We start from the raw sequence: 12,430 nt of genomic DNA, 5'->3' as shown, positions 1-12,430 counted from the left end.
CCGTGATGAGAATGCATACATCATCAAGTGATGCACACTGCTTAACGATTTCATACAGCTGCACTTTGAATGAATCAAATAGCCTGAGGTGGGATTTCACACACACACACACATTCACAGCAACACACATAGACCTGACCATTTTACCTTTGTTGTTTTTCAAGGGTTTTTTTTTTGGCTCCATACGACTTTCATTGGACATGGAGGTCATGCAGCCTAACTGGCTGACTGATGCACATTTTGAACTTTTTGAAGGTGACCTAATGAGTCTAATGAGGCCTAATGAGATTAAAAAAGTTGAAATGATACATGTATGAAGACAATATAGGTAGATAATTGGGCATGTACAGATAGGTAAGGGGGAAACCTGCTTAAATTTGAAAGTGTTGGGCCATCACAGGCTGCCAGAGCAGCTCCAGTGCGCTTTGATTTTCCATTTCTCTGAAACTCTACAGCAGGGGTGGAATGCTGTTCTTCCCAAACGATTCTCCCTTATATGGTGTTTTGATGGTGGTGGAGGAGGACGTTCTCTAACATGCTGCTTCAAAATCTCCCATATGAATTTGACTGGGTTTAAAGCTGATGCCTGCAAAGGCTTTTCATGATGTGAGTTACAGTTTCAAAGGAAGCTGTGTATTGCTTCACTTAGCAAAAGTGATCACTGCAAACACTGGAAACTCAACTAGATTATATAGAAAAATGTGTTTTTTAAATGATTTTTTTATGTTTTCCAGCCTGCACAGTGTCACTGATGTTTTGAGTTAAGGGTGCTTCTTAGGCTATTGTCACACCAAGGAAAAGGGTTAGAAAACCAAGTCTGCGACCATTTGCAGATCTAAGCAGGCCTTCAAACTGAGTTTGGTCCATCAAAACAATATAAACAGCCATAAGATATAGTCGGTCTGCTACTTAACAGGGTCAAGTTGGCACTTACATGCAGTCTGTTTGCCATAATACTGCAATTAGCTGTGATAAATCACAAATCTGTTGCCTGCAGTTGCAAATCTGTTGCTGTCTACATCACACATGCAGTGCTGTACCAGAGCCAGGGTCGGACTCGCCACCAGCGGTCCACGCAGAATCCACACATCCACAACTCTCTCAGCCAGAGGCTGGGCCAGTTCTGAATGGGACAAATTTAGAATTTATTAATTTATAAACAGACACAGCTATTTCATTACATTAATGACCAGCACTGTACCGAGAGCTGTGCAAAAAATGAGGGAGTGAGTAATGTAGAAACCAAATAATAGAGTGTATGTGGAGGGTTTACACATGTTTCTCTCAGAAAACAGCGTGGTACTTCAGATGAATGACAGGAAGCTGAAGAAGAATGAACTTGTTTGTAATATAGGGGTGAACTCTTGTGTTAGAAATTTCTGGGCACTCTGTGTGGTCCTAAGAATCAAAACTAAGGTGAACTGTAAGGATTTGTCCAGAGAGTTCACATTACAAACTATTCTTCTATACACATCGGAAATCTATGTGTAACAGCAGATACAAAAAAGGCATAGAATAACACAAGAAATTCTTTACTGTCAGATCCCGAACTATCTGTGTGATAATGAACATAATATTACTCTACCATGTGCATAAATGCATGAAATGTCCAGTGTGTGTGAAACTGCCTTGATATGGAGGCATCTCTGAAGAAATATTATGTGCACAGTTTTTTGTTTTTGCAGGTAAAACAGGGGGCAGCCACAGTCCTGAGTGAAAAAAACAACAACCCCAACCTCTTTCACCGCATCATTCAGAAGTTAGAACCTGTGGTCTTGTGGTGTAAAACAGCGGTCCCCAACCTTTTTTGCGCCACGGACCCGTTTATGCCCGACAATATTTTCACGGACTGGCTTTTAAGGTGTCGCGGATAAATACAACAAAATTAACTAGTACCAGTACCGAAAAAAAGAAGATTTATTCATAACACACGTGAAAAGACCCAGGAAAACCGAGTAAACGATAAAAACGATAACAAAATAACGCTGAAAACCGATAAAAACCCTGAAAACCATACATTTCACTCCTGAGCCTCAATTCTCACGGCCCGGTACCAAACGACTCACGGACCGGTACCAGTCCGAGGCCCGGGGGTTGAGGACCGCTGGTGTAAAACACAAGTTCTTTTTACATCAATATTAACCTTCAAACATCATCAAAACTGCTGTTGATCACAATTAATGAAACAAGATGCTTCCATCCTTGTATGGGCATTTACAGATGTGGACATATCAACAGTTATTGTTGTCCTGGAATCTCTTGTGCTAGCTGGCCTGTCTCTTTTGCTTTTTGTTGGGTTATCTCCCAATGGGTGTTTATGTGTGGGTGTGTGTAGGCGTGGTTGTGTTTACCCTCCTCAGTGCACCTCCACCTGTCTCTCCACCTTCCCTTAGGCACGCACCTGCTGCTGGCCATTAGCTGTGACCAATTCAGGCTGATGCAAACAGCCAGTCATCACCAGATCATTTCGTCAACTCAGGTATGCTCACGGCCTCCGTCTAGATTAGAGTCTTTAGGCATAGTGGTCAAATAGTAGTAAGTGGGTAGGGGATTTAATTCTAGGTGCTGCTTACTGTCTTAATTCCAACTGAATCAGTAAGGGTGTACTTAGTTTTTCACACACCACTGAAATATGTCATGTATTCCTGCTCATCTGAGATTGTATTTTCCCCATTTTAGTTCATGCTAAGGATGAATCTTATTCTGTCCTGATATTCAAAACCTTAGACTTGAAAGAAGGTGTACTCTCATTTTTTATTTATTTATTTTTTAGCAAGGATGTATATTCCCAGAAGGTCATTTCATGATGATAATCTCGGCTACTTTTTCTGTTACTTTGTCTATTCCTGTTAAAACATTAGCCCTCCTTCATGCATTTATTCATGTCAGACCTACACAAAGATAACAACACAATGTATTTCTTTAAAAAAAAAAACCTCTACAATAGCAGCAAACTATTAAAAGCAGAAACAAACTAAAACCAGAAGGGCCTGTGAAACCAGCATTAAGTGCCATTCATGTAGAGTGGCATCTCCAGAAAAGTAGTTTTAACCTTGACAAATGTTTTTTTTTATTTGAAAAAGAGGATGTGTTTTTGATTATGCAAAGAACAGAAAAACACAATTTCGCTCAAAATGAAACAGTATTTGGATGAGTGAATGCCATGTTGGTACAATGTGAAAAGTGAAATGTGGTTTATAACTGGATGACTTTGAAAGCATCTCTGACAAGCGAAAAGCCATCAGTCTGGGAAACCAAGGGGAAAGCTAAGAAAATAACTTTGTTGGATCATATTGCACAGTGTGAACCCCTTTTTTCTCTAACACACCTGTCTCGAAGCAGATAAAGCATACAGAGAGGTTGATGCACAGAGCAGTAACAGTTTGGTAAATGTGTACATCACTCATGTAAAATCCCTAGAAACTGTTTTCTTAAATGATTTTTGAATTAGCTGTTTAGTATTTCATGATAAAGCTGCTTTGCTTCTTGAACGAGTTCCATTTGTTTACATCTCTGTTATTTACATCTCTGCCTTTATGATTTCTTTGACGAATCTGCATCTGTTTGTTACCTAAAGCAAGAAAGTCTGAAAAGATAAAAGCTCTTCTCGGTAGTCGGTTCATCTGAGTTCAGCCGTGTTCACTTTGCATTTGTGACACAGCCTCTCACTGTACCAGCACTCCACAGACATTGTATGAGAATGGGGTAACAATGTTACGTATTCACAGTTCACTTCTGTTAAACACTGAAAAACAGGGGCCCTCATCTTTTTTGAATGCACAGGTTATGCTTTTGGAAAGACTTATATGTGTAAGAAAAAGCAGAAATTTAAGTAGTGTATATGGGATTCTATTACAAATAAAGCTCCTGTGATTTATTTTATGTCCTTTTCCTCATCTTAAAATTCCTGGAATTTTGAGAGCATGCAGTGTGGTTCATGCCTGTTTTTGCTTCTCAGTACTGAAGAGTAAGTGCTAGACTGAACAAGGCAGATACTGTATTCTGCTGTGATTGGTTGTTTTGCCTGTTTTGCTGTCAGGCAAACAATGACACTCTGGGCCTTCGAAAAGGTCGCGTGGCAGCTAAATGGGTCAGCTGTGGATTTGGCTGCTTGCTTTTTCAAACTGCTTTGCTGCTGACGGGCAGATTAAATAAGTTTTGAAAACCTCTGAATTGTGACTTTACAGTCCCGAATGAAAGCATAAATGGCTCCAGTAGGTCTCTGTACCCACTGAAAAAGAGTGGGTTGTAAAAACTTTGAAAATAATCTCTATAACAGGCTGTCAGTGACACATCACTATGCTTTCTTTGTCTAACTGTCAGCACAAACATCAAAATAACATAAAGGTAAGGCAGAAAAGTTGAACATTTAGAAAAAATATGAAACTATGACATTTTGACATTTGGTTTTTTGGGGTTTTTTAAAAAAGAGCTTTAAGCTCTTTTTATATTTTGTGAGGCAATATGAAAACATGTCTTGTATTTAGTAACTTTAAAGTCCAGACTCTTTTTAAATATCTTTTCTTGTTTAAATTATGGATTTAAATGAAATATTTATTGTGAAATAACAGTATACTATATTCTATATGCAGTCTAATGTAATCTATGTATGTATTATCAATGTATGCCAGTGTGCTTCTAAGTCATGCCAGAGAAAATAATAATGATAATAATAATGATAATTATTTCAAAAACTTCACACAAATGTCTAATAGGATAAAGCGATTAAGTGATTACATTTTATCTCCAAAAGATCATCACATTATGCAAAAACGATTTATTCTTTATTCAGTGCAATAACTCAGTTGCAACATGAACGATAAACAAGCCACTGTCTGCTGTTCTTCCTTTACTGGCCAAGTTCATGTAAATGAACATTTTTTTGCCATTATAATCCAAACAGCAGTGTTGGGGAGTAACGGAATACATGTACCACCGTTACGTATTTAAAATGCAAAATATGAGTAACTGTATTCCGTTACAGTTGCCGTTCAAAAGGGTGGTATATAGAATACAGTTACTTTGTTGAAATAAAGGGATTGCACGGCAAGCTTTTCCTGTTTCATAGGTTAGGCTATGTCCTCTCTATTTTTGGTAATTCCAACAAAACCCAAACAAAACACTCCTTAAGAGGCTCAAATGCCTGTGTCTCAATCTTGCGTCTCATAATGATGTGAAGAACTATTTTTTAAATGATTTAATGTGAAGGCAATAGGCAGAGTGTTACAGGCATCGCCCTAAAGAATGTAGCCTCATGGGCAGTGTAGTCCGTGCTGCAGGGAGAATGGACTGCCATACCCGTTATGTGTCTGTGAGCGAGGGAGGGAGAAAAAGGAAAAGTACGAGCTGTCACCGAGCAGAAACTGGAGCTGGAAGCATGTAAATATAATAATAACCACTGCAGCCAAAAAGAGTGCCTGACAAGCCCAGCTGTAAGTAAGCTGTTAAGACTCGACTGTACACTGTGTTCGTGTTTTCCTCTGAAACAATAAGTTCAGTTGGAGCAGCCTTTCAACGCCTCTCTCTGTCTCTCACAAGCAAAGTTGACCCAGACAAGAAAGTAAAGCTAGTTTTCAGCTACGAGCCCGACACGTATTAGCCAGAGGTCCCTTTACTACGGTTCAGAGCCGCGGCCCTTTTTTATATACGTGCGGAATAGTTTTCTATACGAGATCGCTGCAAAAAGTGCAGCCTTACCTAATGTCCACCCTACTGTTACTCATTTTATATTAAGATTTAAACATCTAGTTGGTGTTGGTATGGCAATTAACCTTCAGTAATAGTAATAAATCACATTCATGTAGTTGTAAAAAAGCATGATAATATATTAAGTAATCCAAAGTATTCAGAATACGTTACTCTCATTGAGTAACGGAACGGAATATGTTACAAAATACATTTCGGGGCATGTATTCTGTAATCTGTAGTGGAATACATTTTAAAAGTAACCTTCCCAACACTGCCAAACAGTGACCAATATATTCTATCCTTAGTACGCTGACATGATAAAATCAAAGCATGCATGTAAACTGCAACTTTTTCAATTTTAAACAATAATATTTATAATTCATTCATAAAATTCCCTACGCACCCTACAGCTAGTCTTTGTTTGTCCTTCAGTTTGGATCCTCTGTGAGATGCCTAAAAGTTTGAGGGTCCATCAGAACAGAGGTCTCAGATGGCATACCCGAAGCCACTTGCTCAATTTAGCAGTCACTGCCCCTCTACATGGGTTACATGTGTATTAGCATTCCAGCAGTTCTCTGTTCTCATCTCTTGTGCACTTATTACATATCCTTGTTCCAGCAGCCCCCTTCTCATCAGTATATCCCGGTTTCACAACACCTGACATGGATGGCTCCAGTAACGTGTTTCTCAATCATATGCTGAAAGGCTTGGGTAGCAGGGGGTCTTTACCAGTGTCATCACTGGTAATTCACTTAGTTCTTTCACAGTTGATATGATCACTGCAAATGAGTCATTTCTAAATATTCACTGATTTTCTTTTAGAGAAAATCTGTCACAAAAAACAATTATTGGATGAATCAAATAATGGAAATTTTCTTCATTTTTGTCTATAAAAACGAAAAAACATACCTGATCTAAATTTCTCCCTGTGCACCTCGGCAAAAATGCAGACACCTTAGCTTTTTAAAATCTGATATTTCACCATAGACCTCATTGACTTTTTATTTTTGTTTTTTGCTTTATATATCTTTACTTTTATTATGCGAGTATAACAAGATCAAGGCACTTCTCCTTCACATGGTGCAAAAAACTCCAATAACATAAAGGGTTTTTTTGCACCATCTAATGCAGCAAACAAACAAATGGATACAGTCCCAACCATGATGGAGGTGATATCACACAGTACCAAGTGACCGTAATAAACAAAATGCTTTAAATGTCAGCTGTGCATTTTATTGAGTTTATAAAGCATTGCTTTTCTTTAACACAGCAAGGAGGCTGCTTAGATAAGTGTAAATTCAAAAAGACGGCCATTTTCCCACCTTTATACAGTACAGAAATTTGATTAGGTTTGTACCCTGAGTACCAGTGGGATCCAGTATTCTCCTTCACCAAGTGATTCAGTAAATGGAAAAAAGAAAGCTCTGCCAAGGGCAGTGGAATAAAAGTGAGAAACAGATCATTTTAATGTGAGTGTTATAATCAAGGTTTTGGTGTTTGAATCCTGACCTCAAAATATGACCGCTGTGCACATTTAACATGTGCTTATCTGCTAGTATTCATATTCATTAATGACCATCCAGTTTTCCTTTTTAGATTTTTGTACTTGAACTGGTGCTCAGCTCAGACACCTAGCCATCGCAGAGATCCTGAATGGTCATTTGTAAATAATGAATGCTAGCCTTGTGCTGTCTCTATACCATACATGAGAAAGCTTTTATGCAGTCAAAGAGTAAGTCGAAAAATCAATGTACCGTAACCCGAGGTCACTCTTTTTATTGTACGGGTGTGCTACACGACCCTTTTGAACAAACAGCAGACAGAAGCTGTGCTAAGAAAACCAAGAGAGGAGAAAAGAGCTGGAAAGGTGCAGGAAAGGACAAGCTGAAGTGTTTGTTGTGCCTTTCTGAATATTACACCCAAATAAAATAGTTAACAAAAGAGCCACAGGTAGTTTTAAAATCCCTCTTTTTATGCCATTCAACACCCTCTTCTTTTCTTCCCAGCTTGATTCCACACAACCCCACAGCCCGCTTTATACATTTAGAATAAAAACACAGTGGAGGTTACTACAATAAACCCAGATTGTGAGACGGGTCCTAGTGCAGCTTTTATGGCGTCAAGAAAAGTTTCATCTTTAATATTTAATATATTTTGCACAATTTACAAGAACAGCACAGTAGGTGACTATGCCTAAACACAGGGAATCAAGGTACTTAAGAGACGCTTCCTGATCATGACTGAAAGTACTTTTTTCGCCAATATTGTCAATAAAAATAGAACATAATCTTTTTCATCCTCATTCAAGTCCTCACTTTCAATCTCCTTTTCAATTGAGGTTTTTTTTTTTCTTAAGGATGAGGCTTGTTTGCTCGCTTCAGACACTTTCTCTGTTTTTTCGATTTTCTCATTCCAGAGTTGCTGTCATGTTTCTCTTCTCTCCCGCCACTCTGCCTCCACAAAAGCTAATTGTGTGAAATTATGCTGTCTGCCTCAAGTCATTGGTAGTCAATTGTAAGTAGTTTCTTTTTCAATGAAAATGACAACCTTTCATACTCTATTCTGTAAGAACTGTAATTTGTCTGACAATTACATCTTACCAGTCACTGGTCGTCTTCTATTACAACAATTAACCAGGCTTAACTTTTAATAATCTTGGCTTTCTTGGCTACCAATGAATACCCTGTGCTTTTCCATAGTTTGATATGTTACATAATAATTCTGAATGTTTTGGAAAAGGTGCATAAACTTCCAGGCTTTCAAAGATTGCTCATCTCAAAATTTAAACTGATGCTAACCTTTGTTCGAATGTGACAGAAATGCGGAGGAATACAGGAATTAAGTGAAACATACCATTTAGAGTGGCTTACTTTGTGGCTCTGCAGTTGGAGGTGATTATGCTTTATGGGTTTTGCTCGAATTAATTCAAATGAATGAATATACTTAAATAAAACTTGGGTCAAATTGTGTGAGGCGTGTTGGCATTTTATTTTTTCGCTCCTGACACATGCTGTTATTGTGCACATTTATTCCTCAGTACTTCTTAGCCTGAAACTAACAGTGAGAAACTATTGGCAGTTAATCTGCTGATTATTTGCACGAGCAATCCATTAATCATTTATTCTATGATATGTCAGATTACAATTTCATAAAGCTCAAGGCAATGGCAACAAATGTTTAAAGTCCTTTTCACACATGGGAATTGTAACATTTACTGACTTAATAAATCTGCAAGTGTCATTCAGGCATAGCGTGTTTTATATTAACGTGTCTCATTTGGTCATAAACACAATGACAGAACAAGACATAGTTCACACGGGACTTTTCGTAACTCTCCAGATATCTTTTAGCGGCTTCTCTTGTAAATAAAGAAGCCTGTATTTTTAATGCATGGAAAAGTCAGTAGACACAAGTAAAAAATAATAAGAAGAAGAAAAAATACATTTTGAAGTAAAGGAAAGTAAAGGAAGTAAAGTAAAGTAAAGGAAGAAAATAATACTGCTATTACAGCTACTCAGAGAGTCCATGTAGTCAGTGTGTAAATTCACAGATTTTGATCTTAATTTTCAGTATACAAAACAAGAGAATAGAAAGAAAACAAAAATCCTTTTAGCAATTTTGAAGAGAAAACTGAGACTGGCTTTCTAGCTCCAGTCCGCTGGCTTGTGCACACTGTTGAATGTTACAGTTTTTTAAAGTTTTCCCTGGTTGGCATGCATCTGTAAATTAACTTTAAATTTAGCAAACTTCAGCAAAAAGATCAGATGTCACAGCATACTGTTGTGGAAGTTTTCCATTAAATAAAGCCTGCAGACGAGCGGTAGCTAACATTCTTTAATCAAAACACACAAAGAACAGACAACCAAGCTTGTGGAGAGCCTGCATGACCGAGTTGTCTGCTTCCCCCAACTTCCTTACTAGACCCCCACCATTTGTCTTACAGTATGGGTGTGGAAGATGTTTAAATCCAGTGGCACCAAGGCATCATACAATAAAATAATGTGATTAATACATAAATAAAATAAATTCCTATACAATACTTACCTGAAGCCTGATCTGCTGTTAGATCCAGTCTAGTTCGGGATAAATTATTATTTCACTTCATTTCATTTCATTTATTTATTTATTTCACACTTGGTACAACAATTCAAATAAACCAACCACACTTTCTATCAAAAAGCACTACAACCATGTGTGAAAAGGAGCAGGAAGAAGAAAATATTCTTATTAAACCCTGCCCCCATCTGCAAAGTGGGCACCAAAAATCATGGAACAAACTAACATTAACATTTATCTTTATCTTATTATAAGAAAGTAAGTATCAGATGAGACCTAGCATCTTATCTGATACTTACTTTCTTATAAAATTAACATTGTGGTGCAGCGGTCAGTACTGCTACCTCATCGAAAAGTCCTGTATGTGTCTGGATTGTTTTGCTGTGCCTGCTTGCCTCATGCAGTCCAAACACATCCATGGAATTAGGTTAACTGATGATTCTAAACAAGCCATTCACAATTATTCTGAGGACTAGCCACCCTGCGACAACTCAGATACCCTCCAGCCCCGTCAAGACCCTGAACTGGATAAGCAGAAGAAAATAGATGGGTGATAATAATTAAGAAAGAAGGCACTATTTTTCATGAGAAAATGCCTGCAGCTCTTTGTTTCGGAAGCCCTCATGGATGCTGCAGGTAAGACTAGAAACAACAAACTAACTTAACTTCCTCCAAACATTTTATCAAAGCTCATTACTTTGACCTTTCACAGAGTCTGCTGTCAAATACAACTTTGTTACACAAAGCTGTGGTTTTATGGACCATAAAAAAATGTTGTTCCACTTTGTAATGGTTGTAAAATAGTAGAGCGAAGTGAATGAGGATAGGATCAATATAAATAAAAAATGTTTGGTGATTTTGGAGTACGGCTCCAGACAGCCAAATGCTGCCTGGTGCTCTCTCTGCTTATCGATCACCGCTAGAGTTGAAACTTGGTGTTCAGATTTTATCCTTCACTGAACACTGCTCAGTGACAAGCCAAATAATGGGTTAATCAACAAAGCTGATTCAATTGTGTTCTTAATGTTAGACTTGCAGGCCTTTTTTACAGCAGACTTTTTGATTTCTCACAGTAGGGAAAGCACAGATGGAATTGATGATGGCTCAGCTGTGTCCCAGTGTCCCAGCTAACCATCACAGCAAACCAGCATGCATAGTAGCAGGGCTTCCTGTAAGTGAATTGCAGTCATTATTAAAACACCTGTGCTTTTCCTGGTGTGACATCTCAAAATGTCTCCTGTGATAAAAGTCTACTATAGAAAAAAATTTATACAGCAAAATATTTTTCACACAAAGTTTCCATTTGAAGTATTTTAAGGCCTCAGTCACACAGGCCGAGAGACTGCTTGGTGACCACCTGGCAACTATTGGACACTAAGGAAATAAAGAGTATTCTCTGACCAGTGGCAAGTGGTTGATGGAGGTTGCTAGAATAAATTGGTTACAGAGCATATACTGGATATCTCCTTATGAGTGCTTTTTATGATTCACATACATTCAGACTCCAATGGAGGCATCTTGGGGTTAACATTTTGCCCAAGTTCATCTTTTGATGATGAAATTCGTGTCACTCAGACCCAAATGCACCCTAGCAGACTTGCTGATGCATAAAATATCATCAAAGCTTATGTCATGCGACTAAACACTCAGGTTGCTGAGGGACTTTCCATGATGCACTGAATGTTTTTCTCCACTCTCTTTACTCTCTATAGCCCCTTTTCCATTAATACCAACTTGGATCCACTGGACACAGTTTTCAGGGTTTGCCATTAGGTCATAGTACCTGGCACCAGGTACTAAAAGAGTACCTGCTTTTGGGTTCCAAAGCGATCCAAGCAGGTAAAATGTGATGTCGTCAGTCTGCATGCCACTGATTGGCTGGTCAGTAGTGTCAAACGATGAGTCATGAGAGTGTCTCATTGATGAAAGTAAAAAAAAAAAAAATGCATTTTTTTTTTTAAACCTAGGGATGGCTACAAAACAACAAGCCAGTGGTCTCTGAGTCTGACGCAAACCTGCAGACCGAGCAGCAGGTATATGGTCACCTTAACACCTAGTGTTCATGTCACATACGTGAACGCTAGGTGTTAAGACCTCCAGATGTCACATCATGGACACTTAACCACATTGCTATTACGGCGACTATGCACATTAGGTGGTAGTTGATTGTAATGGAAAACCAGTTGATCCGAGTCGAGTCATGGCGAGTCGATCCAAGTAGATATTAATGGAAAAGGGCCTCTTGTGTTCATGTGCCACTAATGCGTGTTTTTCATAGTCTGAGTTTTGCTTTTGCCTCTCTTTATGCTGCCTTTATTCCTCTTCTCTTTCCCCTCACCCTATCCCAGCAGATGGCTGCCCCTCTCTGAGACTGGTTTTGTTAGGGGTCTCTTCCTGCTAAAATGGGCTTCTCCCTTCCCAATGTCACCAACTGCTTTAATTATAGGACTTGGGGGTTCTTCTGTCTAATGTTGTGTCTTTACCTTGGCACCATTTAAATACAACAGAAATAACTTGAAGTGAGTTTCATAGTACTACAAGCATAAGGCTTTAAAAGCATTTTTTCCTGGTGAAAATTGAAATTAATTAATGGATGGAATTTGTTACCTCCACTGCTAGAAAACTCATCGAAAGTATGATCGCACTTTGAAAAATGTGGATCGTTATGCTCAATTTTGACCTTACA

Source organism: Pundamilia nyererei, unplaced genomic scaffold (genome assembly GCF_000239375.1).
Source record: "Pundamilia nyererei isolate P.nyererei 1_Seehausen unplaced genomic scaffold, PunNye1.0 scaffold00001, whole genome shotgun sequence".
Taxonomy (NCBI): Eukaryota; Metazoa; Chordata; class Actinopteri; order Cichliformes; family Cichlidae; genus Pundamilia; species Pundamilia nyererei.
Note: the sequence above shows the minus strand (reverse complement) of the source record.